This window comes from Oreochromis aureus, linkage group 20 (genome assembly GCF_013358895.1).
Source record: "Oreochromis aureus strain Israel breed Guangdong linkage group 20, ZZ_aureus, whole genome shotgun sequence".
NCBI lineage: Eukaryota > Metazoa > Chordata > Actinopteri > Cichliformes > Cichlidae > Oreochromis > Oreochromis aureus.
In genome coordinates this window covers 37,120,703-37,147,338 of record NC_052961.1, presented here as the reverse complement: position 1 = coordinate 37,147,338, position 26,636 = coordinate 37,120,703, and the positions used below count along the sequence as shown (strand labels likewise).

General features: G+C 39.4%; 2 long non-coding RNA genes across 2 annotated transcripts; both read left to right on the top strand.

The window, feature by feature from the left end:
- The first annotated feature begins 11,039 nt into the window (after window positions 1–11,039).
- On the top strand, window positions 11,040–15,713 carry LOC120435120. The gene is made up of 4 exons (XR_005609530.1): window positions 11,040–11,288; window positions 12,808–12,839; window positions 13,467–13,493; window positions 15,044–15,713. It is a non-coding gene; the product is annotated as an uncharacterized LOC120435120 (long non-coding RNA).
- Window positions 15,714–25,589: 9,876 nt separating this feature from the next.
- Window positions 25,590–26,636, top strand: LOC120435424. Its single transcript, XR_005609723.1, has 4 exons — window positions 25,590–25,644; window positions 25,826–25,962; window positions 26,049–26,267; window positions 26,386–26,636. It is a non-coding gene; the product is annotated as an uncharacterized LOC120435424 (long non-coding RNA).

Here is a 26,636-nt window from a genome sequence, read left to right as displayed (position 1 = left end):
CTGTAATGTTTAAGAATGTTGGCTAAATATATCCTTTCTGTTATCTTATACTATTTCTCCTAAATTCTTGTATTTTTGAGAAGTTATCGTGTTTCTGGTAAGTTACAATATTTCTGCTAAGTTCTGCTATGCTATTGTATTTCTGCCAAGTATTATGTTTCCTCTAAGATATTGCAGTTCTGCTAAGTTACTACATTTTAGCAAAGTTCCTTTGCTTCTGCAAAGTTTTTACAATTTCTGCAACTTTTCAGCTTTTTCAGCTAGTTTCAGCAGAAAGCTTCAGCTTTAAAGCATCCACACTGCATTTTCGCAGGAAATGCAAATTTTTCTAGTTATTATTATTCTCCATCTTCCGCCTAAATTTCGGCACGTATCACGCCCCACAGTTTTGAGACAAGCTTCATATAAGTTACCTCATTTTGTGCGGCCGGATCTGGAATGGTGTGCTATGACTTTTGGTGTTTATGAATTTTATAGTTTTTTAAATATTAATATTTTAGTGAAAATTTTCCCGTGCTCCTCTGCCAAACAGTTTTGACATTAGGATTACATATGTTAGATCATTTTGTGCGGCTGGAGCTGGACTATTATGTTGTGACTTTTGGTGTTTATGACTTTTATAGTTTTTAAATATTAATATTTTAGTACAAATTTAGGCCAATTCATCTTTTGGCGCCAAATAAACAGACTTCATTTGTGGTGTCTTGGCTCTCTCTAGTGGTATACCGGGAGTAGTACAGCCGAAAAGATTTATCCTTGTGTTGAAAACTCCATATCCCACAATTCATAGCACGCCTCTACAGAGTGAACAATGGCGGCCACCACTTCGTTTTATATGTCTTTTATTCGTGTTTCTAGGTCACAAAATAAACTTTTAAGATATTTTCAGGCGAGAATGTAGGTGTGTAAACTTCAAATATCTGCTTGTTTTATCAAGACATCCCATATTTAGCGACAGTGCTCTGACGACGTCGGTCCTGCCTGACAGCTAGCCGGCTACCTAGCTAGCTGCCGCACTTGGCTGCAAATGGATAGCGAGGGACTCTCTCTGTCGTTTCACCTCCCGGTCTCTCGCAAATGCTCGCACAGAATCGGAGTTACAGCTGGATGTGGAAAAAATAACTGAGTTGTTTGGTGGTGCTATAACGCGGAGCTACAACAGTGGGCAGCTATCCACGGTGTATGACAGAAAGGACATGCCGTGACCGCCGATCGACCGGTGTTTGCTAACGCGGAGGTCAATCGTGGATCAGGGAAAGCGAAGGCAGGAGCGTGAGGTGAACTGAATTTCAGGTAAGAAGTTATGACCTGCACTCTATTTGGGTCAGATATAAACCGAGTTTAGGTGTAGTTTATTTAGCAGCAGTTCTCTTATGTGTTGCTGATAGCCGGCTAGCTAGCCAGCGCCGCTAGCATAGTTAGCTAGCACCGCTAGCGACCCTTCGTGAAAAAGCACCCAGGCTTGGCTTATATTGAGGCGGGTGAAACTCGTGTCAGCACCGGTCGCTCGCCGACAGTATGTGTTTTAGCTGGACTTATTTTTCGTTTATATGGACCGATGATTTATTTATTTATTCATTTTAGTAACGGTATAAACAGTGAAAGGTGGTGGATTGGCCAGATGTAAACTTCAAATATCTGCTCGTGTTACCAAGACATCCCATATTAGCTCTGATGTTTTCGGTGCCTGCAAAGAGCTAGACAGGTAGCTAGCTAACCCGAGCTGGCTGTCTTTTTGACTCAGGGTCATAGCTGGACTTATTTTTCGTTTTTATGAGCCGATGAGGGTTTTTTTTAGTAACGGTACAAACAGTGAAAGGCGGTGGATTGTCCAGATGCTGGTCGATGTGGAAAAAATAACTGAGTTGTTTGGTGATCGCTGACGCGAGCTACAACCGAGGGCAGCTATCCACCTGTGTGTGTCAGAAAGAACATGCGGGAACGAGGCGGCGAGGCGACCGCCGATCGACCGGTGGTAGATCGTGGATCAGGAAACCAAGGCAGGAGAAGCAGGCGGCTGCGGTCGGAGCGTGAGGTGAACTGAATTTCAGGTAAAGTTATGACCTGCACTCTATTTGGGTCAGATATAAACCGAGTTTAGGTGTAGTTTATTTTCGTTGTGCTGACTTTTTACAATCAGTTATAATAACTCGTACTGCGTGGTAGCTAGCTACGATGGAGTTTCTATACAGCTGTGTGCGCGCTAAGTTACTGATGTTGAACTTTATGACAGCCTCCCTGTCATTCTCTCGCCTGTTCAAACTTCAGTCATGAAACTGATCAATGATCGGCTTTTCTCTCTTGTTTGTTTATCGCGCTAAACAACAGCAGCACGTTTAAGCTTGATCAGCTGTTGTTAGAATTCATTTGATTTTAATTTCTAGTATCAGCTGATGTTTGCTGGAGCCACAGCTGTAGAAGCGGCTGGTCGAAACCAGGAGATGACCTTACTGAATCATCAGAGCTGAACTGGTGATGGAGAAACAGGTTTACCTTTTTTTAGGTGACATGAATGAGTTGAAGGGAAGTTATGAACTGTTTCTGAGAGAAATAAACACCAAGCTCCTTTTTTATTTAGCTGACAGCTGGTAACTGTGCAGGGGCGGATCTAGCAAAGCTTTTGCCAGGGGGCCAGGTAGGGCATTAACAGAGAAAGGTGGACACAAAGATATACTTTTCTTTCTTACTCTCATACAGGGGTGCAGAATTATTAGGCAAGTTGTATTTTTGAGGAATAATTTTATTATTGAACAACAACCATGTTCTCAATGAACCCAAAAACACATTAATATCAAAGCTGAATGTTTTCGGAAGTAGTTTTTAGTTTGTGTTTAGTTTTAGCTATTTTAGGGGATATCTGTGTGTGCAGGTGACTATTACTGTGCATAATTATTAGGCAACTTAACAAAAACAAATATATACCCATTTCAATTATTTATTTTTACCAGTGAAACCAATATAACATCTCCACATTCACAAATATACATTTCTGACATTCAAAAACAAAACAAAAACAAATCAGCGACCAATATAGCCACCTTTCTTTGCAAGAACACTCAAAAGCCTGCCATCCATGGATTCTGTCAGTGTTTTGATCTGTTCACCATCAACATTGCGTGCAGCAGCAACCACAGCCTCCCAGACACTGTTCAGAGAGGTGTACTGTTTTCCTCCTTGTAAATCTCACATTTGATGATGGACCACAGGTTCTCAATGGGGTTCAGATCAGGTGAACAAGGAGGCCATGTCATTAGTTTTTCTTCTTTTAAACCCTTTCTTGCCAGCCACGCTGTGGAGTACTTGGACGCGTGTGATGGAGCATTGTCCTGCATGAAAATCATGTTTTTCTTGAAGGATGCAGACTTTTTCCTGTACCACTGCTTGAAGAAGGTGTCTTCCAGAAACTTGCAGTAGGACTGGGAGTTGAGCTTGACGCCATCCTCAACCCGAAAAGGCCCCACAAGCTCACCTTTGATGATACCAGCCCAAACCAGTACTCCACCTCCACCTTGCTGGCGTCTGAGTGGGACTGGAGCTCTCTGCCCTTACCAATCCAGCCACGGGCCCATCCATCTGGCCCATCAAGACTCACTCTCATTTCATCAGTCCATAAAACCTTAGAAAAATCAGTCTTGAGATATTTCTTGGCCCAGTCTTGACGTTTCAGCTTGTGTGTCTTGTTCAGTGGTGGTCGTCTTTCAGCCTTTCTTACCTTGGCCGTGTCTCTGAGTATTGCACACCTTGTGCTTTTGGGCACTCAGTGATGTTGCAGCTCTGAAATATGGCCAAACTGGTGGCAAGTGGCATCTTGGCAGCTGCACGCTTGACTTTTCTCAGTTCATGGGCAGTTATTTTGCGCCTTGGTTTTCCACACGCTTCTTGCGACCCTGTTGACTATTTTGAATGAAACGCTTGATTGTTCGATGATCACGCTTCAGAAGCTTTGCAATTTTAAGACTGCTGCATGCCTCTGCAAGATATCTCACTATTTTTGACTTTTCTGAGCCTGTCAAGTCCTTCTTTTGACCCATTTTGCCAAAGGAAAGGAAGTTGCCTAATAATTATGCACACCTGATATAGGGTGTTGATGTCATTAGACCATACCCTTCTCATTACAGAGATGCACATCACCTAATATGCTTAATTGGTAGTAGGCTTTCGAGCCTATACAGCTTGGAGTAAGACAACATGCATGAAGAGGATGATGTGGACAAAATACTCATTTGCCTAATAATTCTGCACTCCCTGTATAAAATATTTTGCTTTTATTAAATAGTTATCTGAATCTTACAACCAAAGTTTGTATAATAATACACAAGATTGGCTGTAGACCATTGTTCATCATTCAGAACACTGTGTAAAAATAACAAAAAACAAAAAGTGAATGCAAAAGCGCATAAATATTTATTTTACGTGTTTGATATGTGTGGCGGGCGTGGTCTGCAGTGCCGCTGCAGGGGAGGTGGACCCACCTGAGGGGCATCTGCAATCACACCTCTCGGGCGTAGTCTGTGCTCTCTCGGCTGTTTTTGGGTGTGTGTCGGGCTGTGAGTTGAAAAGCTACAGCTGGCTGGGAGGGTACACCAACCATGTGTGAAAAGTGGTCCATAACGTAATGCTTCAAAGTGTGTTCGTGCAAACATTGTCGGGGTCTGCCGTGGTACAGAGGGACTTCTGCTTATGAACCTGTGTGCACAGCGTCTGCAAATCGGGGCTGTACAAAGTGACCTCATCTTTAGCCAAAACTGTAAGCTGTCATCTGTGAGGCGCGAGCGGTGTTTGTTTTTACCATAATTCATGGTGGAGAATGGCTGCTCTTCTGAGTTTTGCTGTCTGTAGCCGTATGAATGGAAAACTACACAGATTAGCAGCGGCATAGGCACACATAAAATTTCTTCTGAAATTTTCGCTTTCTAGTTGTGTGGATGCTGCAGCATCCACACTATTGAGATCCTGTTTCTCTTTATTCTTTATCTTTACTTTATTCTGGTTGCTCCCCCATTTTTCGGCACTTAACTACTCTTTCAGTTTTCAGCCGATTTTCTCCGTTCAAACTCTATACTGTTCTGCTCTTTCTGCTAATTCCTGCTATGACTTTTGGTGTTTATTACTATTATACTTTTTAAAATATTACACTTTTTTCCTTTAATTTGTCCCATTGAAATGAATGGAAAACTTCCACAATTCTGCTAAAACTTGCTTGTCTTTGAAACTTAACTACTTTGTCATACTTTCACCTAGAAACTCCATTCAAACTTTAAAATGTTCTCAGATTATTGGGCTATTCCTGTCTGATTCAGCTTTTTCAGATCTTCTACCGTTTTAATCTTATCTCTCTTTAAGTTTTCAGTTGCAAAATTGTGATTTTTCAGAAAATACATGCGTTGCTATGGTTGCTATGCAATTAAGTCAGAGTGAGTGCTGGTCCGTTCTGAATTTTCTCTTCATGTCTAAACAACTTCTTGCTACTCGCTCAATTTCCACTCAACCCCACAAATTATACATCAAAACGTAGGTATTTTTGCTGGCTTTCAGACAATGTCACTATCTTTATTGTGAGATTTACCGTTTTTTCGCAATTTGCCTCGGGTGACACAAGATCTCAATACTCCCCATTCAAAGTCTATCGGGAGGTTTTGAAATTCAGAGCTGAAATTCTGAAACGGGAGGCATTTTCAAATCGCCATATCTCTTTAACAAAGCAAAGTTAGGACATGAGGCTTGTGCCAATATATCTTCAGACACTGCTGACACTCACAGTGGAAGCAGTTTTTACAATTATCTTACCGTTGAGCAATGAATTACGTTTGTTTGAGGGTGGAAATCTGTCCTTCTCTCAGTCTTCAAACTCTGGAAATGAAGCCGTTTCTTCTCTCGTCATATCTCCGCGACGGAGGTAGAACGAGCTATGAAAATCGCAGTCAAAATACACCAAAGTCCGCTGATTCACCCAGTACAAGAATTATGCTGCTAGCCCTCCTAGTTTTTGAGTTACACGACGTTTTGTAACTCAAAAAAGCGGCGTTTTTCGCCTCTCACCGCGATCTATTTTCTGACTGCCCAAGTATCTGTCTTTCAGACCGCCGCCCCTTTCCAGGTGGCGCAATCAGTAATGACACGGCTCTGCAGCTCAAAGGTCGTGGGTTCAATCCCACCTTGGTCCACGTTTTTTTTTTTTTTTTCACTACAAATTTATACACTATCACAGACCTGTAATTTATATTGCTAATTTATTACAATTCTGCAAAGTTTTATGATTTTAGCTGCTTTTCTAATATGGACCTCAGATTCTTGTTAACGCTCCATGGCAGAAACAAGTACACAGCCTGATGAAGCAGACTGAGGCAGTACCTCTGATTGGTGAATTTGAGCAGAACCAGGTTGTTCTTTCATTTCATTTCTTTATTTATTTCACACATGGTTCAACAGTGTTTCTTTTTCTACATACAGAACCTTCTGCCTCTCTTCAGCAGAAATTCTGCTCATTCACCTCATCTCTTGTGTTGGAGTGCCCTCTCGTGGCGCCTTTTGGGTAGTGCCTTAGTAAACGTGAACACTGCAAAGAAGTGGTATCAGACTGGTTTGTAGTGGAGGAATTTGTTGCCAGTTTCTTTCATCTTTAATCCGTATTCATGTTGTAATGTAGTAGTACCACAATATGGCAGAAACACTATGTTTTGGCACAAATACTTTGATTTGGTATACTTTAGCTTCTTCACCCCTGTAGACAAAATTTTCATTTTTTTCACCCCTTTTCAGCACAAATTCCAGCCTTTTTGGCTGTTTTCAGAAAAACAAAACTCTTTTCAGCGCAATTTATTGCTTCTTTACCTCTTTTCTGCAGAAATTCTGCAGATTCACCTCTTTTCTGCAAAATGTTCAGCCTTTTCACCTCTTATCAGCACAAATCTCAGCTGTTTTCAGAAAAAAAACTCTTTTGAGCAGAAATTCTGCTGATTCATCTCTTTTCAGCGCAACTTATTGCTTCTTTACCTCTTTTCTGCAGAAATTCTGCTGATTCACCTCTTTTCTGCAAAATTTTCAGCCTTTTCACTTCTTCTCAGCACAGTTCTCAGCAGCTTCTGCTCATTTAGCAAAATTGTCAGTTGCTCCATCTCTTGTTTTTGTGAGAATGAGTTTGGTTCAGTGAGATGAGCAGCTGCCTTGAGACCAGAAGGGCCAGGTTTAAATCCCGGTCATGGCAAAACCTGTTTTCAGTTTTCTCTTTTGTTCTGCCTCTTTTCTGCAGAAATTCTGCTGATTTACCTCTTTTCTGCAAAATTTTCAGCCTTTTCACCTCTTCTCAGCACAATTCTCAGCAGCTTCTGGTCATTTGAGCAGAATTGTCCGTCTCTCCTCCTCTTTTTTGAGAGAGTGAGTTTAGCTCAGTGAGATGAGCAGCTGCCTTGAGACCAGCAAGGCCAGGTTCGAATCCTGCTCAGAACGACATGTTTTTTTTCACCACCATGCAACTTTTTGCAACTTTTCATCTTTTTCAGCTTTTCAGCAGACAGCTTCAGCGTTAAGGCATCCACACAGCATTTTTGCAGGAAATGCAAATTTTTCTAGTTGTGTGGATGCTTTATGCATCCACACTATTGAGTTCCTGTTTCTCTTTATTCTTTATACTTTATTGTGTGGATGCTTTAAGCATCCACACTATTGAGTTCCTGTTTCTCTTTATTCTTTATACTTTATTATTCTAGTTGCTTCCGTACGTTTTTTGGCACTTAACTACTTCCACAATTTTCCGCCGATTTTTACCGTTCAAATTTTAAACTATTCTGCTATTTCTGCTAATGTGCGCTATGACTTTTGGTATTTTTTGCTGTTATACTTTTTAAAATATTAAGCTTTTTATGCAATTTTTTGTCCCATTGAAATGAATGGAAAACTTCCAAAATTCTGCTCAAACTTGCTTGTTTTTGAAACTTAACTACTTCCTCATACTTTCACCTAGAACAACCATTTAAACTTTAAAATGTTCACAAATTATTGGGCTATTCCTGTCTGATTCAGCTTTTTCATATCTGTTACCATTTTCATCTTATCCCTCTTTAAGTTCTGAGATTCATTTTCTGATTTTTCAGAAAATACATGCGTTATTATGGTTGCTATGCAGTTGGTTCTAAGTGAGCCACTCTTCCTTTTTCAATCTTCTCTTCATGTCCGAACAACTTCTTGCTACTTGCTCAATTTTCACTCAACTTCCACAAATTATACATCAAAACGTAGGTATTTTTGCTGGCTTTCAGAAAATGTCACCATCATTGTTGTGAGATTTATAGAATTTTGGCAAATCTCCTCAGACCAACACAAAGTCTGAAAACTCTCCATAGAAATTCAATGGAGAGTTTGTTCAAAATCACCGCTTGATTTCTGTAATAAGAGGCATATTCGAATCGTCATATCTCCCTAACAAAGTGACATTAAGACATGAGGCTTGTGCCAATATATCTTCAGACACTCCTGACGCTCACAGTGTACAATTTTTTTTCTCACCTATTACCATTTGGCCATGAATTACGTTTGTTTGAGGGTAGGAAATTTGTCCCTCGCTCAGATTTCTTCAGATTTCAAACACTGGAAATGAGGCACTTTTTTCTCTCGTCATATCTTTTTGATGGAATTCCACAGAGACCTGAAAATTTCCATGACTGTTCACCAAAGCCTGCTGTCTCTTACGGTGAAAGAATGATATCGATACTCCAAATAGATTTAGAGTTAGAAAGCGTTGTTTGAGGGCAAGTCAAGGCAGTTTTTGCTTTGCCTCTACTCAGTTATGGTGCATTAGAAGTCAAATATCTTCAATAATTCATATTTTAATGATAAATTGTCAACACTTGAAGATTCCCCCATCTCTTCTGAACAAAACGGTGTAAGAATGACTGTTCTAGCCCCTACGGTTAGGAAATTATAGCCATTTGTTTGAGGGGAATCCTGACTATGCAAAATAGACAGCACAAATTCTGTCTCTGTGCTGCATGTGTGTAAAAAGAGGTGCACCTGTTTTGGCGGGAAAAACTACACAGCCTCTCTGATTGGTGGATTCAAATTTAGCAGCTCCCAGGCTTACTTGACTGACCTAGAAACAGGCTGTTAACAACCCCTGTTCACTTGTTGATGCTGCTGCTGCTGTGTGTGTGTGTGTGTGTGTGTGTGTGTGTGTGTGTGTGATTTAAATTCAATATATTTAGAGTGGTTGACTGAATTTGATCCTGTGTGTGTCTGTCTGTGCATGTGTGTTACCATATGTGTACATATTTGTGATTGTGTGACTGTTATACTTTTTTTTGCTGATTTTTTTCATTTAACAATTACATTTGAGGGACCCTTAGCATGTTCAGGATTTTTTCAGCTGTCCATTTTGCTTTTCCAATTTTTCTATTTAGGTTATTACTATTGTGCTAAGTCATAGCATTTCTGCTGCTTTTCAGTATTTGTGCTAAATACAGAATTTCTGCTAAATCATACTATTTCTGCTATTTTATGAGATTTGTGCTAAATACAGAATTTCTGCTAAATCATACTATTTCTGCTATTTTACAAGATGTGTGCTAAATATAGTATTTCTACTAAATGCAATATTTCTGGGTAATCATAGTATTTCTATATATTTCTGCCAGCTCCCCAGGGAGTCAATCCTCTGTAAGGACTGTAATATTCAAATTTACATATCAGGACCTGCACGACTTCACAACCAGCCAATCATGTCTGAGGGCTGAGACATCCAAATTTGCATATTGGGGCCTTCATGGCTTCTAAGCCAGCCAATCATATCTGAGGTCTGAGACATTCAAATTTACAAATCAGGGCCTGTATGGCCTCCCAGCCAGCCAATCATGTCTGAGGGCTGAGGCATTCAAATTTGCATATTGGGGTCTTCATGGCTTCTAAGCAGACCAATCATCCATGTCATATATCTCTAAAAAATCATATTTTTATTTTAAATTAATTTAATAGACAACACTTGAAGATTCCCCCATCTCTTCTGAACAAAACGGTGTAAGAATGACCGTCCTAGCCCCTACGGTTAGGAAATGTACACACAGCACACAGTTCGACACATAACACAACAGCAGAGAGAGCACAGACTTTAAGGTGCCGAGGCGTGATTGCAGATGACGTCAGGTGCAATCACCTCTCTTGCAGCGGCACTGCAGGCCACATAAATTATTTATGTAGATATTTTGCGAATATTTGTTATTCATTTTTAAGAGCATAGTGCTATTTTCCAATTATTTCTTTAAATTCAGGTCAAGGTTCTATATGCCCCGAAGCCCAAAGGTGATATAAGGATCAGTTTTTGTTTGATACATGGACAATTCAAGTTCAGCTTTTAATTCTTTTAAGAGAGACTTCGACTGGATGCTTTTATTTTTGTTATTTTTAAGAGTTCAAAATGTCCATTACATGAATAAAATTTCATTTACTTTGTAGCATTTCATCGCAACACACTATAGTTGTTTATACAAAGCATAAAGGTAAAAAACAATGTGTGCAGTGTTATCTTCATTTTAGATGTCAAAAAGTATTTGTGGCTCCCAGTGTTTTCTTTTCCGTGCAAACCGGGTCCAAATGGCTTTTTGGGTCTTAAATGTTGCTGACCCCTGGTTTAGATGATTGTCTTTAAAACCCTCACTGAAGAGTCTTGCTGGAGACAGCCACACATTTACCTCACTGCAGCAGGGGGTGAAGAAGTGGGTGCAAGTCCATTTAGGTCAGAATTCATATGATTACAACCAATACATATTAGAATAAAATAAATAAATGTGCAATGAACATGTCAGGAGTGCTGTTAAAAGTCTCATGGCAGTGGGGTTAAGGACCTCTTGAACCTCTGATTCCTGCAGTGCAGTGAGGTGAGCCTCTGAAGCTCCTACTGTCCTGTGAGGATGCTCAGGTGAACACCAACACCAGCCCCTTGGTGTTGTTGTTCAGGAGAAGACGGTTCTTATTACTCCAGCCAGTTAAATAAATTTATCATAATACACTACATTTTAACATAATGACCTTATATTTATTTATGACTTTTAACCATTACTTCAAATTCAAATAATCCTGTTTGAAATATTGATTCAACTTATAGAATTAAATTTCTGCTAGTTGTTTTCTGTTGCAAAGAAATCTAGTATAATAATATTTAAATTTACATATATATCTTTCACGTTTTCAATGCCAATTTTGTGTAATAACGGAGTTTCCCACTACCCGTGAATGCCTCTTTTTTTATGTCGCCGGCTCACTCCTGCATCTCCGCCCACTCTCTGCTGATCCCTGCCGGCCCGGTAAGCTGCTCTGCTTCTCTTCTCTGAAATTAAATGTCTATAAGCTGTTTGAGTGATTTACCGAGTTGTTGTCTGTGACTTGTAAAGCCAGTGAAAATATAAGTCATATTAAAGTAACACAATGGCTGCTTTTTTTTAGTGAAATGTTGTAATTTTAGTATTTAAACAAGTATTGGTAAGCTAGCCCTAACAACCTAAGCGCTAACGCCTAGCCGTCCTAAAGGCCCAGTGTGAAATTAATATGGTTCATTTGATTGTATAATACAGTTATTGTGTGGTTTTATTTGGTTCATTCGGTGTGTTAGTGTTTCTGAGTCTCTTAGGGAAGCTGTCTTTCTCCTCTTCACAAACCAGTCAGTTAAAACGGCCTCATTCTTTAGGTTGTAAGGTAATGAGCCACCATTTTAGAGCCACTGATTAGCTGTTGAAGCAGCAGGGTCGGCAACTTCAAAGGAGACATTTTACCGCCTCTGACTGAAAGCCACTTAAATGGAGCTATGAAAGTATGCTTCTAGCTCAGATTAACAAAAGTAGGACGATTTGCCACTAAATTTTAGCTGTTTAAGTATGCTTGTAGGTGACATTCACAAAGGTAGGATGGTTTGGCAGTGAATGCTATCGGCCAGTATTTTTTTTTAGCTAATATTCACAAAGGTAGGACGGTTTGCCACTGAATTTCGTGTTGTGCGCATGCGCAGAAACAACGGTAGGGTGGATTCCTAGAACACCGGGAGAAAAAGAGTCACGTGCCTGTGCGGATGTGTATGTGTTGTGGGTTAATTAACAGAAGGGAGAGAGAGAGTGAGGATAAAACACATAATATAAGAATAATAACATCTCTTAACAAGAAGTTTTTTTTTAAATTAATTAACTTTAGTTTTTTAGTAAATTTTTAAGAACTGTTTAACACTTGTTTGTGCAGGTTGTTTTTTTTAATAAAACCTACACCTGCAGCTCTGTTTAACTTCTCACTTTGTGAAAAATTAATGAAATATAAAAAAGGCCACCTTCAAATAAATAAAATGCAGCAGTGCGCCATTAATATTATTAATATGATATGTAGATATTTAAAACAACAGCATATTAAATGATACTGTGTGCAGGTGATGATATTTTTTTTAGGGCGCAGAATTTGAATGCAGACCAACTCAAATGTTAAAGCCTACAAATATATCACCCAATCTTTCATTTATGATTGTTCATGCTTTGAAATTGTGATGTCAGAATTTGATAAAGTGTGCAGTGCTAGGTGTAGCAAATCATTGCTTATGAAATTAGAGCTATCACATAGCTGAGAAACTTGTGTGGCTTATTACAAATGGATGAAACCACATTTTACCTTAATGAAGACAGTAATCTTTAATAAGGTGTAGAAAAAGAGAGGTGAGTTGTTTGTTGCTGTGGTAAACAAAGAAGTGTACTGAATCTTTTGGACTACACAGATTGATGTAGTATTGACTGTGATGCTGATTTGAGTTTTCTCATTCTGTATTTTTGTGCTTTGTCTTTTGTTACACAGAGTGAAAGAGATCTTTGGTTTTGCCTTTGCTGGTAAGTAAACAGTGATTGTAATTGAAGCAGTATGAACCTGGCATTGCGTAGCACATTTGACGAGTTACATACAGTAGTTTGACTTTTTGTGATACGTTTCCATTTACTGATTGGCAAAAACACAAGATTTGTGACCTGTAGCAGCAAAGCCCCCACACAGGGCCTGTGACTGTCCCTGAAAATGTCCCTGAAGTTTAATAGCCCATTTATGTATGATTTAAATTTCTTATGGCTTATTAAATCCAAACATAGTTAAATGTCAGATGTCTTTATACAGTTGTTCATTTTCTCCTTATGTTTGTGGATTTAAGTAGCAACAAAAAATTAAAAGTTGTCGTTCTTCACATGTTATTAGAACTGACTTGTGATAGAAAATGTTGGAGCCACAAAGCTTCTGTGTACGAAATATTTGGTATATCCTGCATTTGTGCCAACAAATATTGGTGCCTATTCTGAGACTCTGCAATTAAATTGTGCCCTCTTTAGACTACAGTGAGTTCATAAAGGCATGAAGAAATGGAGGATTTGACTAGTTATTTAATGTCACAGTAAATTGGATTGTGTGCGAAGAGGCTCAACAGTCTGAATCATTAAACAGTGATCTGATGTTTTGGTTCCTTTCTCTAGACTGCTGATCTGATCGTCTCAAGTCTGGTAAGTAAAGGTTTTGTCTGAGGTGCAGTGCTGGGAAAAGTCTTTCTTCCTTGCAGATTTATTTTGTTTATGGTTTTTGTCACATGTTTCAAATCTTCTAACAAGGACGACCTGGATAAGTACAAATACAAGCAGTTTTAAAGTGATGATTTCATGTATGAAGCAGAGAAAACCAAACCAGAGCTATCTGTTCTCTAATACCCAGCTGTGAAAGCCCTGATAGCAACAACTACCATCAAGCATTTATAGTAACTAGTAATGACTGATTTACATCACTGGGGGATTTTGGTCCACTTTAATTTCAGAGTTGCCTTAATTAAGGTCAAAAATAGTGTTTTGAAATCATTTGAAGGATCTCAATTTCATTAAAGTCGAGATTCTGATTAGTCAGTTGGACTTGCTTGTGTGCTTCAGATCAATTTCTGTTGCAAATCCCAAGTGTGATTAAACTCAGGACCTGATGAGTTGATGTAGGTCCTGAAGTAGTAAAGGAACTCTGGACCATCACAGTAATGGCACCATGTTTGACTTTAATGCTGGTGTTTTTCTGAAATACTTCTCTCACTTTAGAAGATTCAGTTTAGTACAGTGAGTCCGCACAGCTCTTGCTGATCATCAAGATGTTTTTAGGCAAATGTGAGAAAGGTTTTGTGTTCTTTTTGGCCAGTCAATAGATAATTTTGAGTTTAATGGATATAAAGTGTTTAAAGCAGGAGGCCTGAAACTGTCTGCTGTAACCTCAGTGTGCGGGTTTATTAGGACCATATAATATTTACAGTAAGTTACTGTAGCAGCACGTCTTGGTTTGACTTTATAGACTTAGTTTAGTGTTTTAATAGAACGCAAAAAATGTCCTTATAACAGGTTCCACCACCATTTGTTAAACATTGTCATTCTGTTCAGTCCAATAATTTACTGTAGAACTCTTTAATATTTAAAGCCCTACATTTACTGTATTTTTGAGATTATAAGGCATAATGTCAATAAACAAGTCTGTTTTTAAGGCAGATTAAGCCAAACAAAACAGTCAGATAAGTCAAACTTTATTCAAGTCATTCACAAACAACTCTCAACACTGTTCAGTTGTAACACATAAAATACAGAACAATACACTCACTTTTTCAGTTCATTCCTCATCCACAAATCCATCAAACTCTTCATGGGTTGATCAGTTTGAAATCTGCTTCATAAGCATGTCTCTTAGCACGTGTCAGGTCCTTGTACACACACCATAATGTTATGTTGAAGCACCGTACAAATTACTGTGCGAGGGTCCTGACTATGGTAGCCATAATGCTCTGACAATACATCAAGCAGCGCAGCTTTGTAGTTTACTGAAGTCTTACTAAAATATTTGACAGAATTTTGATTTCTGTGTACCACAGAAATCCCATTTGAGGTCAGTAAGCATAACCAGAATTGATACACTAGGCACATTGTATATTTTTGAGAAAATGACAGGATTTTAGGTGTGCCATGTAGTCTGAAGAATATGGTAAATCCAAGCATATTGGAAATACGACTAATTCCAGGCCTTTTGTGTCTTACAGGTGACCTGCTGCAGAAGATCCTCTCTCTCTATCATTATAAGCAATTCTGTCTATCCTATCACTCTCCCGACTCTATCTAATTTGACAGCCATTCTATCTTGTATCCCTCTATCCTCTACTGCTCTATCTAATTTGACAGCCATTCTATCTTGTATCCCTCTATCCCTACTGCTCTATCTAATTTGACAGCCATTCTATCTTGTATCCCTCTATCCCAAGCGCTCTATCTAATTTCAGAATCCAAGTTTTCAGAAATCCAAGTTTTCAGATTCCAAGTTTTCAGAAATCCAAGTACCAGTACTTGATCTATCTGTTACAGAATTCTGAGAGATCTCTGCTCTCACTGCTCCTTCTTTCCTGTCATTAAACTCTCTCACATTCAGTCATTTTGCTGAAAATTACAATTAGAAAGTTGAATATACAGTAGTAGAATATCAGTACAGTAGAACTTATAGTAGAAACTACTTATACAGCCCTACATTTGTAGTTTTAACTTGGCATTACTCTTTGGAATAAACACTGATAGTTTGGCTTACTGGTGCAATTACTTTGATACATTATATAAAATATACACCTTTTGAAAGGTTTATTTGTAATAAGATAATCTGACTATTCTGTAATATATTCAGAGTGCTATATTCACATAAATATTAAATTTGATTCAAATACATTTTTCAAGTCTGTTTCATTGGCTATAATATTTGACTACAAGTTTATACTATTATTATTTAAGGACAAACCCTTTTTTGTCACTCAGTGTAAGTGTTCAGTTAGAATTGTCATCTAGAGGCTGCCCTGAGAACCCAGACTTCCTGTTTCCTGACTGCTGCAGAACATCCAGCTGAAGACTCCCCATCGCCTGTCATCTGATCAACACCATCACAGCTCCTTATATTTGCTTTAAATTTTAAATATCTTAAAGATTTACACAAAGTCTACTTAAAAGCTAAGATTCTTATCATAGCCTGTTGATTGATTGTTGAGATTTATTCTGCATATTACTTTACAGAAGTATAGACCTATTTGTTATCCAGTCTGGTTAAAAAAAAATAGAAGTAATAATATACAGTTTTTGAAAAAGTTGCAATAAAACAGACCAAAGTGTTTTCAAAGAACTTTAAATAACTTTTATATTGAGTTTGTATTTAAGTCAGCCTTTTACATCAATTCTGATAAATCTCTGATTTAATAGTTATTAAAGTCATTAGTTTTTCAGTGTTTACAGGTTGACTTTTGTTTACATTTGTGTATAAATACATATAAGGTCCAGTTTGTACTTCAAAATGCCAAGAAAAGGTCAAAGGTCGCAGTCCCAGAAGCTTAGATGGCAAAAGCAGAAAGAACAGGTAAATGTTTCTCAGAGCAGTGAGCAGGTAAAGGTGTCTGTTACAACTATTCCCAGTCCAGAAGTGCAGAACAGTGCTCAGACAGCTGCAGTGTCCTATGCAGATGTGGTAAAGAGAGGTGTTCGCTCAGCATGTGTGTCAGATGCTAAAGTACAGCAGGTAATCCAGACTGAACCCCAGGTAACTGTGCAAATGCAGCATGATGGAGAAGCTCAGGACCATCTCATGTACAGGTTACAAACAGTGAAAGTCATCCACGGTGAGTAGCATCTGTGCATCCCGAAGCCAGGCCTCTGCTAAGTATGGAAAGTACAGGAATCAGCAATGCATGGCGAACAGTTTGGTTTTCCTGTCATTCTTACACGAGGATGAATTCATTACCAGAGCAGATCTAAACCGTGTGTTGGATAAAGGCCATGCCATGCATTCAGATGCCAGAAAGAGGTTTGTGAACAGCGTGTTTCTAGCCTGCGATGAGCTTCCCACAGTGGTCACCAGCCGCAGACACCAGTATCAAGTGGATATGTCTCAGTTTGCTCATTACGGCACATTTGATGGTACAGCTCACCTTCCGAGCCTTGAACAGGGACTACAGTGTTTGGCTTCAGCGGTTTGCTATGCTTTGCTAGTCATGGGAGGAACAGTCATCGCAGTTTGCAGGCTGACTTCAGGTGAATATGCATACTTTGACCCTCACCCACGTAAGTCTACAGGAATGCCATTGTCGCTAGCTGTAAGTGGTGGAACTGCAGTTATGTTAAAATTCACCGTCTTAACGACATGATTGACAGGATCAAACGCTTGTACCGAATGTTTAGCATCGCACCAACCTGCACTTATGAGCTACAGCCTGTCGAGTTTCACAGTGAAAACGCAGCTGACCAAACAGATGCTGATGAAAACAGACAAACAGCTACAACTGTTCCAGCACCAGCTTTAAATGAACCTGAATTTGAAACCCCAAAATCCACTGAGCAAACACAGAAAACTGTGACCCACACTTTAGCCACTGAAGTGATGTCATCCAGAGTGGATTATTCAAATGAGCCAGCCGCTGAGCTGAACAATTGTCCTTCTGATTATTTAGAAATAGAAACCTCTGCATCTTCTGTAAGAGACACTCAGGTAACAAAAGAATCTGTTCCTCAGAATGATTTAAACACTGCCTCCTGTTTAACTAAGACAACAGAGGAACTCTCACATAAACTGTTGAAGCGTAATAAACAGCAAAGGAGAAAGATTAGGACACGATTATTGGTCCAAGAAAAACTACCACAGAGAAAGGAAAATGAGAAAAAGAAAGAAAGACAGACGTACACTTTTGATGAAAGCTTTAAGGCAAAGAAAAAAGATTCTAGTAGAAAGTCTCATGATTCTGATCACAGTAAGAAAAAGAGTGTGTACAAAAATAATCTGTATAAACTCAATGCTACATATAGAGAGAAACAGAGAGAATATTTGAGAAAAATCTATAGAGATAGTGCTAAAATTAGAGAGAGAAAAAGAGAACGTGTCATAAGGATGTATAAAGAAGATTCTTTATTCCGAGAAAAGCAGAAGGAACGTATAACAAGAACATACAGAGAATCTCCTATTTTCCGAGAAAAGCAGAAGGAACGTATGAGAAAAACATATAAAGAATCTTATAGACAATGTCCTATATTCAAAGAAAAGCAGAAGGAACGAATAACAAAAACATACAGAGAATCTCCCATTTTCCAAGAAAAGCAGAAGGAACGTATAACAAGAACATATAGAGAATCTCCCATTTTCCGAGAAAAGCAGAAGGAACGTATAACAAGAACATATAGAGAATCTACCATTTTCCGAGAAAAGCAGAAGGAACGTATAACAAGAGCATATAGAGAATCTCCTATTTTCCGAGAAAAGCAGAAGGAACGTATAACAAGAACATATAGAGAATCTACCATTTTCCGAGAAAAGCAGAAGGAACGTATAACAAGAGCATATAGAGAATCTCCTATTTTCCGAGAAAAGCAGAAGGAACGTATGAGAAAAACATATAAAGAATCTTATAGACAATGTCCTATATTCAAAGAAAAGCAGAAGGAACGTATAACAAGAACATATAGAGAATCTCCCATTTTCCGAGAAAAGCAGAAGGAACGTATAACAAGAACATATAGAGAATCTCCCATTTTCCGAGAAAAGCAGAAGGAACGTATGAGAAAAACATATAAAGAATCTTATAGACAATGTCCTATATTCAAAGAAAAGCAGAAGGAACGAATAAGAAGAACATACAGAGAATCTCCCATGTTCCGAGAAAAGCAGAAGGAACGTATTAGAAGAACATACAGAACTTGTGCTGAGTTCAGAGAGAAACATAAAGCTTACATGAGGTCATATGTTTCTAAACTCTATAAAGAAAGTGAAGAATTTAAACAGAAAAAACGATCTTACATCACTAAACGTTATGGAGAAGAGACACAATTTCAGCAGCAACACAAGGACAATATGAGAGAACGAATGAGAGTAAAATATTGGAACGGTTTTTCTTTTAGACAGATGCATAATTTCAGATGTGCAATGAAAATAAAAAGAAAATATCGCCAGATGCATCGACCAGTTGAAAGTTTACAGTGTCAGTCAGATAACACTTTAATGAATGAGGCCATATCTTGTTTCAGATCAAACATTAAATCAGCACCGTCTTATGTTTGTACTGTTTGTCTAAAAGCTTCTTTTCCTAATCAGGTGAAAATCTGCAAAAGAAACAATTACTCAAAACACCAAACTGTAGCTCAGCAGTGTCTAACTGGTAAATTTGTTCATATGTGTGATGAAGCATGTAATGATCACTGCAGCTTTCCCGTTGAGAGAAAAAAGGAGTATATCTGTCACACGTGTCACAGTTCCCTCAAAAGTGGACGCATGCCAAGGCTTGCTGCTGTCAATGGTTTAGAACTGCAGGATATTCCAGCTGAACTGTGTGATCTCAACATTCTGGAGAGACATCTGATTGCGAAATGCATCCCATTTGCTAAGATTATTCCTCTTCCAAAGGGCAGACAAAGACTCATACGTGGTAATGTGGTGTGTGTACCATCTGAGGTCCAACAAACAGTTGATTCTTTACCTCGGCTCAGAAGCCAATCGCAGATAATGAGGATCAAGTTGAAAAGACGACTGTGCTACAAAGGCCATCAGCTGTTCCAGACTGTCACCTGGTCTAAACTGATCCAAGCCCTGCGTAAACTCAAACAGATTCATCCACAGTACACAGATATTGTTATCAGAGATGATGCATTGCTTTGTGATCCTACGTTGCCTGATGATGACAGCAGTGATGAAGCCAGCATGGCAAGTGATGATTATGATGAAGCAGATTTAATGGAAATTGACAACTATGAAAAAGATGCCCTTTTGTGCGAAAGTGAGTCTGAAAGTGAACAAGCTATTAATATGCAATCCTGTGATGAACAACCAGAGGAACAAAATCCAGAGGAACCAGAAAGTGATTTGAACAATGGAGGTTTTGCTCTAGAAAGTTGTCTGCAGCCTGTAGACATTTCAGAAGAGATTCTCTGTTTCACTGATAACACATATTGTGTGGCTCCTGCAGAAAGAAACAATCCTGTTAGCTTCTTCAGAACTCCTCATTTGGAAGCCATGGCATTTCCTGTGCAGTTTCCTACTGGTCAGAATACACTGGATGAAAAGAGACGTCTCAAGCTCACACCGAGTGCTTACTTCAAGTCAAGGCTTTTCAACATTGATGCAAGATTTGCTAAAGATACAAATTACCTGTTTTTCTCACAGTTTGTCACTGAAATACACTTGGCTAATTCCAGCATGACAATACAGTTAAGGAAAGGTAAAACTATGACCAAAGATGGACGCAAAATCACATCAGGAATGTTACAAAGTAAGACAGAAGTAGAAAAGCTGGTAAGAAATAAAGATGCAATCAGATTTATGCAGCCACTCAGAGGAACTCCAGCTTACTGGCAGAAAACTACCAGAGATTTATTCAGTATGGTCCGCCAAATAGGAACACCTCAGTTCTTTGTCACTTTCTCTGCTGCTGAGATGAGATGGCCTGAAGTGATTCAAGCAATAAAGAGACAGCAAGGTGAAGAGGTTGATTTTGAAGCCCTGGACTGGTCAGAAAAGTGTGAAATTCTAAGATCAAATCCAGTAACCACCATGCGAATGTTTGATAAGCGTGTTGAGGCTTTGTTCAGAGATTTGCTTTTTCTCCTGCACAGCCCCTTGGTGAAATCATTGATTACTTTTACAGAGTTGAGTTCCAGCACAGAGGTAGTCCGCATATACACATGTTGCTGTGGATTCGAGAAAAGGTAGAAGTAGATGTGGATGATGACCAAACTGTCTGTGACTTTGTGGACAGATACATCTCAGCTCAGCTCCCTGATCCAGAAAAACAACCTGAACTGCACAAAAAAGTCACTGAACTACAAAAGCACAGCAAAAACCACACAAAGACATGCTTTAAGAGTGTGAACTCTGGTTGTAGATTTGGGTTTCCAAAACCACCAGCCATAAGAACAATGATTGTGAGACAGGATGAGGATTCAGACACTGAAGCTGCAAAAGCCAAACTCAGACCTTTGTTGAACCTGCTGAAAGAACCTGAAGCTGCTTCCCTCACCATAGAGCAGATTCTGTCACGATGCAACTTGACAATGAATGAGTATGAACAATGCCTCCAAGACATAAACAAGAAAACAGCTCTGATTCTGAAACGTGACCCAAATGAGTGTTGGATCAACAATTACAACCCAGACCTGCTTGAAGCCTGGAACTCTAATTTAGATGTCTCATTAATTTTGAATGCCTATTCATGTATAGAATACCTCTGTAAATATATAACGAAGAAAGAATCTGGCCTCTCTGAATACCTGAAGACAGTTATTGATAACTCTGATAAGAACACCGTCAATGAATGTGATGAAATGAGAGCTGTGATGCAGGCTTACTCAAAAAAGAGAGAAATCAGCGCACAGGAGTGTGTGACTCGAGTCTGTGGCCTAAAAATGAAAAAGTGTTCCCGCAGTGTTGTATTTGTACCAACAGATGATAACCCAGTAAAAATGAGTCGCCCGATGAGCTACCTGGAAAGCACAACACACGACAGCTGTAATATTTGGATGACAAGTTTGAGTGATAAATACAAATGCAGACCTGAGACACCAGAATATGAGGAAATGTCACTGGCTGATTTTGCTGCCTTGTGCAGGTTGGTGAGTGGTCCAAATGAAGGAAAAGATGTGCTTCCTCTTCTAAACCAGCTTGGATTTGTACAAAAGGCGAAAAGAATGATAAACCAGCTATAATCAGGTATTACCACTGTTCACAGGAAAAAGATCCTGAGCAATATTATGGTCGACTGTTGAGACTTTACCTTCCACACAGATCAGAGCAGGAACTGAAACCACAAGGGTTCCAAACCTATCAGTCCTTCTACAACTCAGGTTTTGTGCAACTTCCATGTTCAGACCACAGTGAGTCTGTGAAACGGATTGTGAAAAGAAATAAAGACAAGTATGAGAAGAACTCTGAGGATATTGAGAGTGCACTGGAAGAATTTGAACAAAATAGGGATGTTGTGATTGATGAATGGTGTAATCTTGCTCCTGAATCTGAAGTTGTGAGTCTACAATGTGATGAGAATCTTCCTGAGAGACATTCTGATGATGAGAACGAACAGGAGAATGTTCCCGACTACAGTCGTCAGTCTGATGCTGTAACAGAGATCAGAGCCATCAGAGAACAACCTGCAGTAGATCCAGCCGTAATGCGTGTAATGTATCAGAATCTGAACCAGAAGCAGGCCTGCGTGTTCTATGCCATTAGAGACTGGTGTATTCAGCGCGTTTGTGGTTTGAACCCAGATCCATTTCTCTTCTATATCAACGGTGGTGCAGGAACTGGTAAGTCACATCTGATTAAGTGTATTCACTCTGAAGCATCAAAGATCCTGAGCAGGCTGCCTGCTAATGCAGAAGAAGCTGACATATCAAATCCAACTGTTTTACTGACTTCATTTACCGGTACAGCAGCTTTTTCTATCAGTGGCTCTACATTACATTCCCTACTGAAACTACCCAGGAGTCTGAAACCACCCATTCAAGGACTTGGTAATCAACTGGATGAAGTCAGATCTGAGCTTATAAATGCTGAAATTATTGTTATTGATGAGATTTCAATGGTTTCAAAACCCTTTTTGCCTATGTGGATGCAAGACTGAAACAAATCAAAGGCACTCAGAGACCTTTTGGTGGAATGTCAGTTTTAGCTGTTGGAGATTTTTACCAGCTGCCACCAGTGCGACAGTCTAAACCTCTCTGTGTTTATGATCCAGAACAGATTGACCTATGGCAGGAACATTTTCAGATGATCACTCTAACCGAGATCATGCGTCAGAAAGATGATGTGGCCTTTGCAGAGATGCTGAACAGGATTAGAGTCAAAGAAAAGACAGATGAGCTTTCTCAGTGCGACAGAGATTTGTTGTCACAGGCCGTGACTGCACCAGAAGAAGAATGTCCAATCGAGGTCTTACACATTTATGCCACCAAAAGAATGTGGAATCCCACAACACAGATACCCTGAAGAAGCTTCATTCAAACATTATAATCATCAATGCAGACGATTTCCAGAAGGATAAATGTACAGGCAGAATGGCACGAAGAGACAAACCATTTACAGGTGGGCGAAATGATTTACCCGACACTCTGAACGTTGCAGAAGGAGCTCGAGTCATGCTTACCAGAAACTTGGACACACTAAACGGTTTAGTCAATGGTGCTTTTGGTATACTGGTAAAGGTGGTGAGATCTGAAAATGATGGACAAATAATTAAACTGGGGCTCAGAATTGACAACAGGCAGCCTATGAGACACAACCGCAGTGCTAATGCAGCATCTGATGATCTGGTTTACATTGAGAGAGCAGAGGAGAGTCTGAAGTTTAAAGGAGCAGTACGCAGACAGTTTCCTGTAAAGCTAGCATTCGCCTGCACAATTCACAAAACCCAGGGTCTTACAACACAGACAGCTGTAGTTTCAATGAAGAACATTTTTGAACCAGGTATGGCTTATGTTGCTCTCAGCAGGGTGACGTCTCTCAGTGGACTCTATTTGCAGGACTTGGATGAGAAAAAGATTTATGCCAATCCCGAGGTAACTGCAGCGCTCCAAACCATGAGACAAGCCAGTGTTGAGGAAATGATGCCTCTTCTTCAGGTCAGAGAAACAGCCAGCAGACCTGACACTTTTACACTGATCCATCACAATACAGAAGGTTTGCCATCTCACATCAGTGACATCAAGAGTCATCATGAAATGTGTTTAGCAGATGTTTTGTGTCTCACAGAGTCTCACCTCCAAGGCTCCTTTGTTGCAGACAGTCTTCATTTGGACGGCTACACCATGTTCAAACGCAACAGACATGTGTCCTACACAAACTTTCCTCACATGGCCAGCAGGAGTGGTGGGGGAGTTGTTGTGTATTTGAGGAATCATTTTCAGGTTCAGGTAAAACAGTATATGCATAATGTCACTGATCTTGAGTTTTTAGTGTTGAAGGTTCAGGCTCCATTCCCTGCGCTCATTGCTGTTGTGTACAGACCCCCAGATTACAGTTTGACACCATTCATGCAAAACCAGGTAAGTCTTTTAGATTCACTTGAAATAATGGACTGTCACCCAATAATTGTGTGTGGAGATTTTAATGAGAACCAGTTACAGAGTGGAAGAAAACAGATTCTGGAGCAGTTTCAGTCGAGAGGGTATTCACAGCTGATCACTTCTGCCACTACAGACAAGAACACCCTGCTTGACCTCATTTTTATTTCTCAGCCACAGCAAAGTCTTCATTCAGGTGTCCTGAGAACATATTACAGTTACCACAACCCTGTGTTTTGTGTCCTGTCCTTGAGCCAATCATGAAGTCGTCTGGTAAGTTTTGAAACAATTACAGATCATGTTTGTTACAGAGTTTACTGATTGTAGAGCATGAAAAGATTTTTCATTGAAAAAGGGTCTTCCCTACTCTGTCTGTCAGAAGACCCTTTCTTATTGCAATGTTATTAATCATTTCACCAAATCAGTGCTGAACTTCATCCAGAGCAGGGAGATCTGCTTTCTGCTATCATGCACCTCTGATCTGAAATGTGCTGCAACATTTGATAAACCAACATCATTTTTTTTTATTCTCATGTTTTAAATGACTAAATCTTTTTACTGTGACGTATGTAGCTCAACAAACGAGATCTTCCCCTCCAAGAGCTTTAAAATATGAAATAGTAAATAAATAAATCCCAGATAAATGCAGGTATTTATTATGGGTCACATGAATAAATACAGACAATTATATTTTCTTGATTATAGTAGATTTTGTAGAATCAAAAGTTTTTGTGATGAATGAGTTTTTGCTTATCATGTTTTACAGGTAAAAATGTCAAAAGTTTTAAACTATCTTTAGGCTACCAGAGATGTCTATAATGATACATTATGTAGAGAAAACATTAGTACAGCTTACAGAATATGTATAAAACTGATTTAGAAGTAAATGGATAGTTTTCTGAAAGTTCCCGACTACAGTTTAACACCACCCACCCAGCTGAGCCCCCAAGTGTCTATGTAATGCTTGTATGGTGTGTGAGTTTGACTTGGCCTTTATCCGGGTGGGTTTGGGTTTGGGTGGATAAAGGCCAAGTCAGAATTCTCTGAGCAGCTGGAAAAAGCTGCTAATAAACAAAGACATCAGCAAGTGTGGGCTTTAGGTGTAGCCCACGCTTTCTGATACACTAATTAGACTTAGTAACCGACACCCCATACCAGCATCACATAGACACTTGGGGGCTGAGCTGGGTGGGTGGTGTTATAAGCACTTGTTTTGTTAGATGTATTTTTTTTTCAGACAGGGCACAGTCTCCTTTGTGGCAAAACCTTCAAACTTCACCATCCTCAGCTGAAACAACAACATCTTAACCCCATCTTCATGAACTGCTGAGCCAAACCTGATCCATCAGTGCTGGACTGCACAGATAACTACATGCCACAAAGAGACTGCTGTGTTATGAACTGCCATACCAGTGTGTCTTCAATGGAGAAGATGACACACCCATCACCTGACCTCCTGCCTGATCTGGAGACCATCATCATGCTGCCACACTACACACCTCTGAGACCATCAATGATGACTCATACTGAGGAAACTGTATTTCCTGTCAGAGATGCTCAGTGATCCTCAGAGCAGAGAGAGGTATGATTCTTTATCTTTGATAAAAAATGTCAGTGCTTTTAATTCATTTAATTAATTTAAATCCTGTTTATTGCATAAATAATTCCACACTCAAATGATTATACTTGTTGACACTTTTTGAGTTTTAATTCACATTATGGATTACAAATCTATGCTTTTTCTACTCTGTCTCTCTGTGCAGGTATTGCTGTCTTCTGAGTTCTTCAGTGTCCCAACTGAGACATTCAAACCTCATCACAGAGCTCAAGTCTTTCCTCACCGTCATGTGAGTGTGAGATTGCTCTGGATTCTGGTTATGTGTCTTGCAGCACCTATAAGGTATTTCAGTATTGTTCATTGTATAACTCATTTGTAGTTTTTAGGCCTTAACACAAATGAAATGTTCCTTTTTCTGTATTTTTTAGAACAAGCTCGTCCAGTGTGCCTGCATTCCAGCTTCTTATACTCTACGCAAGTGGACAGAGTATAAGTGTTTGACCACTCTTACAGACACCGACTTCTGTCAACTCACTTCTACTGATCAGGCACCTCACTCCAGGAAGACAGAGGGCTGCAAGCCTGTCATCATTTCCTGTGTGGCTATTCTTGGGGTAGCATCAGATTTTTCCCACAAATATTAAAAGGTAACACTTGTTTTAAGCTTAGTTATTAAATCAAAAGTCTTCCCTTGTGTTATGTCTGTGAAGGTTCTCATGGTGTCCTTTGATGTAGTCTCTCTCTTCACTTGCATACCCACTACAGAGGCAGTGGAGACTGTCAGAAAACGACTACAAGAAGACAGCTCCTTGGAAGACAGGACCAACTTCACACCCGATCAGATTTGCACACTGTTAGACCTCTGCCTTACCACTACATATTTGAAATACAACGAGGGTTTCTACAGACAAAAACATTGCTGCGCCATGGGCTCCCCCGTGTCACCTATTGTAGCCAACCTTTGCATGGAGGAAGTGGAAATGAAGGCTCTTGGCTCTTTTAAAGGGAGAGTACCC